The sequence below is a fragment of the Manis pentadactyla genome, chromosome 5 (assembly GCF_030020395.1).
Source record: "Manis pentadactyla isolate mManPen7 chromosome 5, mManPen7.hap1, whole genome shotgun sequence".
Classification (NCBI taxonomy): Eukaryota; Metazoa; Chordata; class Mammalia; order Pholidota; family Manidae; genus Manis; species Manis pentadactyla.
The window spans coordinates 11,762,832-11,768,280 of record NC_080023.1 but is presented as its reverse complement, the minus strand read 5'-3'; the positions used below and the strand labels follow the sequence as shown (position 1 = coordinate 11,768,280).

Genomic DNA, 5,449 nt, shown 5'->3' with positions numbered 1-5,449 from the left:
AGCACAGAGCCCAGCAGCCTCTATACTCCAATGGCCTGATCACTTGCCCATCCTCCCCAAGCTCCCCACTGCTAGGCTGGGAGCTCCACATCTGCTGTGCCAAGATAGGCACTAGACCTGTGGTTGTTCTCAATTAATGCTTGCTGAGTGAATGAATGAGGGAATGAATGAATGAATGGGTAGATATCCAGTGCTGTAAGACTAGAGCAGAAGAACAGATACCTCTCTCTGCAAGTTCATTGAGAGGGCTAAGGTGTAAAAGGTTGCTTACCCAACGGAGCTCCAGACATCTCAAGCAAGATAACGGTCTGTGGTAAGGAACTCAACAAGATTTACTTTACAGATACACTTAAAGACAAAACCCCAACCACCACAGGCAGCATGAAGGCCTCTGTGGTGAGAGCTGTTGGGTTAGAACCAGAAAGACTGGAAACCAGGAACCTTTGTGTTTAGATTAGTTGGACATTTTAATAGCACTGATTTTAATTAGCTCATCTAATGTCTCTTAGAAGCTGTGGGGGTGCTGTCTTGCTTTTTATCTTTGTTGCCATTGGGGAGTCAGGTCCTTGCTCAGGGCATTTCTTTAGGTTGCCAGTTGTATTTCTCTCCCAGAGCCACGTTGGCCACTTGCGAAGAGAGCTGAGGAGGGAGTTGTGCTCCTGTCGATGGGCACGTCCAGGACGGTGCCCGCCCCCCTTCCTCTCCCTTCCGTCTGGCGGTAGGACTGCCTGGGTCGCAGTCGGCGGATCGAGGGGAGCCCCGCCCACGGCGGCTGGCTGAGAAGGGGCGGAAAGACAAAATCAGAAATGTGGTCTTTGGGGGAAGACGCTGAGGGTAAATACAGAAAGCCGAGAGCTGGTGTCGCTTTTGAGAAGTAACATGAAGAAACCAAATGCACTCGTTCCTTGGGTCCCAGCTGCATTTTCCATTGGAGGGGCCAGCCTCTGTGAACCTCATCTGTAAAATGGAAATTCATTCAATTAAAATTTAATTGCTCCCCCTGCAGTGTGCCGCACACTATGCACAGCACCTAAAGAACATCAGTGAACAATAATAATACTTTTTCTTCAGAATACTTTACAACATAAATGAGATCGTGTCTGTAGAGGTTCCTGGTGACAGCCCAGGAAAGGTGCTGAATTGGAGGTAACTTCAGTGATGATGGTGCTTCTCAGACATGGAATATAGTGATGCAAGAAGGTGCCCAAAGAAGGGCGGTTGACAGAATGATCACAGACTGTCTCACTTGTCAACAGGGCTGTGAGCTCCACAAATCCAGGGATCAAGTCTGCCTTATTCACCTCCCTGAATCCCTAGCACAGTCCCTCGAACATAATTATTTGGTTATTAATAGGAAATCACTGTCAGCTGATTATCGCCAATTAAGTTACTGAATACCTCCAAAGTCTGTGCTCTTCATCTGTAAACATCCATGACCTAGGGTCATGGATGACAGCTAGAGACAATGCAAGGTTCGGATACAATGCCTGGTCCATAGGGCTGCTCAAGAAACAGCAAGTTACCCCGAGTTCCTTCCTATCTGCAGACTCAGCTCATTGAATTCACTCACCTGGTGTTCATGAATGGGAGAGTCTTCAGAGCTTGTGCAGTGATTCTCCATGTGTGTAGCAGAGGAATTAGTCCAGTGATGGGACAGAGTCGCTCACTCACTGGGTCAGAGCTGGGCTGGTCAAGCTCCAGGAGAGATGCAAGAGGCAGGAGGCTGGCTGATGCTCCAAGGTTTGTCTAATTAGATTAGGTAATTAGGGAGATAAACCTCTCACTGGTGAAACAATTAAATCCATCGTGTCTGATTGAATGTCAAGTGTTGGCAGAGACCCATGGTGGGAAAGAAAAGTGTGAACTGGAATGCAGGCGGGCAGCGTGGAGAAGCTGGGAATGCAGCCTGACTTTGAGAGGGGCCAGAGGGGGAGATGGCAAGGCATTTACAGTCAGAGGGAACAGTGTGAGCAAGACCGCAGAGGTGAGAGTGGGTGTGGCCAATCCCGGGGAAAGGAGGAGGGCCAGACTGTGGGAAAGAGACGGTTAAGTGACCTGTCCTAAGTGCCTGCAGCCCGCCTGCCCCTGCACCCACCTCGCCTATCTCCGCCTTCCCATTAACTAATGGGACAAAGCTCTGTTGCCCTTGCCAACTGGGACTCCTCAGTACAGGGTAAAGCTGGTATTGGAAGTAGTTCTAACAGGAAACAAACCTCGTGTGCTTTTCATTCTGCCTATGTGTCTTCCTGGAGGGACCGAGTGGCTCTGCCTGGGTGACGACGAGATGGCCCACTGGAACCGGGGAGGTCTCGGTTCCACCCTGAGCGGCTGAGTGACTTCTACCCTCTCACCCTCCTTCCCTTCTCTGTCATCTGTCACGGTAATGACTGCTGTTCTGTAAACGGGAATAGCAGCTCCTCCTGCATGGTGGGCTCCCCACCCCAGCGGACGGGCTGACGGAGTGCCGTGCTCACTTCGCTCAGGGAAAAGAAGGAACACAGCCAACGAGGCTTACATCTTTAAAGCTGCTACCGGATGACAAACTCACTTCCACTTCTTTGGCCAATGCAAATCCAATGGCTGCCCCGTGTGAGGAGGAAAGTGTGTTCTGTGGTGCATCTGGGCAGGGGAACCTGGAAAGAGTAGTGACACCCCAAGGAGCACACAGTGCATCGTTCTGAAGGTTCTGCGAGGGGTTCTTTTCATCTTGAGAACTCCTGGTGTGACTTTAAACCTCAGGATGAAGCGTGAAGACAAGACTCAAGGCCATGAGGAGCCTTTTAGGATTTCCAAGGAAGAAAGGGTGGAAGTGGTAAAGTGTGGTAAGTCAATGAAAGCTACAAGTAAAGTGATGTTGGAAATCAGTGACATGGGCAATGGACTACGGGGTGGGTTTGCAATGGGAGGCCCCAGCAGGACAGAGCTGGGGAGAAGATGCTGCAACGGTCCCGGGGCAACCAGGGCTTGGGATGGTGGCGACGGAAAGACAAGGCAAACCTACACTTTTACCCAACAAACACAATTAATTGAGTACCTGATCTGTGCCCAGCACTGTGCTGTCACCAGAGCACAGAGATGGACAGGACATATTGACTGGAGGCACTTCCAGTCCCGGAGCGTGAGACAGACAGGAAGACCTCCTCCTCTGAGGAAACAAACAGGATTAGGCTCAGACGTGGCCACTGGGCTTGCCAGGGCCGAAGACACAGACATGAGTATGCCACCTCAGAGTGAGACCCAACACTTGGCTGGATCCTGGGAAAAGTAAGCCTGAAACATCCCATTAAGGTGGTGTCAATATTTCACTCAAAATATCACAGACTCTGAAAGGTGCACCACTGTGCTCTATACAGCAACACCTACTGGCAGGCCCTGTTCCATCACGCTCTGCTTCCCCACCTGGGGCTTTGGCCCCACGCCGTTTCACTTCTGGGTTCCAGAGCTCTGAGCCTCCCCATCTCCCATACCCCTAAAGGTCTTCCTTTTCTTCTTGCAAAGTAATTTAGCTCTCCCTGAGCCTCTCAGGGTTAGCAGTCTGGCACACATCACAGTCAAGGGCAGACGGCCAGCCCTCCTTAGAACTCACCCTCTTAGAAGAGGAAGCCAGCGTGACAACAGCCATCAGCTTTCTGTGTGTCAGTTGCCTTCCCTACCAGTCTTCAGTGCGTGGAGAGCTGTGGCTTCCACCCCCGTTTCCTAACCTCTCAGCAGCTCTGAGAGGACAGTGGTCCGTCGGGAGCCTGGCCTCCTCTCTCCTTGTCAGAATCCCTCCCCTCTTCCTGCTGGCTCTGCCCTGTCATTCAGAGGAGAAACGAGCTTGCCTGCTCCCCCACCTGGGCCAGGCCAGCCTCCGGAGGCATCCATGGGCCTCTCCAGGGGACTTGAAGCCTCAGGGATTTGGGCCTTTCTCTGCTCCTACACACCAGTGCTAGGGTTCCAAGGGCCTTGGGAGGTGGGCAGAGGCTCCAACTCGGTCTCCTGTTGGCCTTCCTCCCTCACAGACGCTCTGTAAAAGCTTAGCTCATGATGCCATGACCACGTAGGTAGAATTAACATTCCAAATGAAAGTTAAATGGTAAATATTGATAAATGCTCTTTTTAGCAACTATTCAATATTGTCATTATTTTTAAATATATAAATAAACAAAACAATGCCAAATAAGTGATGTACCCTATTAATGAATGGTGTGCATTCACCAAATCATGCTGGGATGCACTTGCTCCCATTTGTCCCAGATGCAGAACTGCTGGCCAGATTCTGCCTCATCCCCAGCACCTCCCTGGAGAAGAGAAAGTCCACATGTCTGCTGCCTCGAACAGGGTTTCTGTCCTCACTGCAGTCAGGCCTCCTAATGTTTCCCCAGACCCTCATGAAGAGCCTAGGGCAAAGCCCCTGGGGTCAGAAAGAGACATGTGTAAGCAAGGCTTGTCTGCTGCTCCTAGCCCCAGCTGGGGTCAAAGTTCAGCTGTGAACTGCGGTCATGGTGGTGGAGAGGGTGCACAGAACAGGACAGACAGACAGAGCTGGTGGCAGCTCCTCCTCTTGGGAAACAAACAGAATTAACAAACCTTGAAGTAGGTCCACCAGTCTTGGTGCTGTCCTTTTCCTGGAAAATGAACAGACAAACAGAAGCCAAAATGCTTACCAGGAAGGAGGAAATGTCCCGCCTGCAGGAGTTCTCACGCAAAGCTTCCTGTTCAGGAGACTGTCCTTGCTGAGTGCGGTGCTGCTGGGAGGGAATGGGAGGTACACACCAGCCAGCTGCTCTGCACAGCAGATGAGGCGGGCAGCTTGGGACTCGGGTCTCAGGAGGGCATGAAAGGACTCAGGACATCTTGTACCTTCAAAGCGGTCACCTGCTCGGGGCTGTACCTTGCAGGCCCACGACTCTGAGCCACCATGGAGGCAAGGCTGCTGCCCGGCTGTATAAATCATGCTTTTCACTTTTTATACTTTCTGATGCTTTGAAGTCTTGGGGCCTTGCTGACCCCAGAGAGACCGTTACTCCCAGGGCTTGCTGCTTCCAGAGGTAGTGAAGGACGCACCAGCAAATGCTCCCTGCCTACGCAAACCAACCAGCCCACAGCCCCACAGCCCCAACTTCTGCGTTCTGAGCCTTCAGGGGCTGTTGCACTCCCAGCCAAGATCCCTCTCCCCTAATCACCCCAGGCCCAGGTACCAGCCAACACGGCCCAGCCCCTATACCCCAGAGCCTGCTGAAATTATCCGGACTAGCCAACTGTCAGCCTGCTTAACCTGCCTCATCTGTTGCTCCTACAGAAACTATACAGGCTGTTGTCTTGTCCTCTCCTGCTCTCTCTGCCTCCTGACCAACCCTGGTGCTTCCCTGGGTAGCCCTGTATGGTGTGATGCGCTCCCCGCCCCTGGGAACAAGGAGTAACAAACTGTCTTCTCAATGGCAGTCATCTCCTGGTCTGTGGGGCTCAC

General features: G+C 51.9%; 1 long non-coding RNA gene across 2 annotated transcripts; it reads right to left on the bottom strand.

The window, feature by feature from the left end:
- Window positions 1-270: 270 nt before the first annotated feature.
- Window positions 271-4,697, bottom strand: LOC118930322 (uncharacterized). 2 transcript variants are annotated; one of them, XR_008997700.1, is made up of 5 exons: window positions 4,647-4,697; window positions 3,035-3,145; window positions 2,214-2,777; window positions 1,571-1,746; window positions 271-957 (listed from the first exon to the last, which is right to left on the bottom strand). It is a non-coding gene; the product is annotated as an uncharacterized LOC118930322 (long non-coding RNA). The 2 variants fall into 2 exon arrangements; XR_008997699.1 differs by having other exon boundaries at window positions 2,214-3,145.
- Window positions 4,698-5,449: the final 752 nt, after the last annotated feature.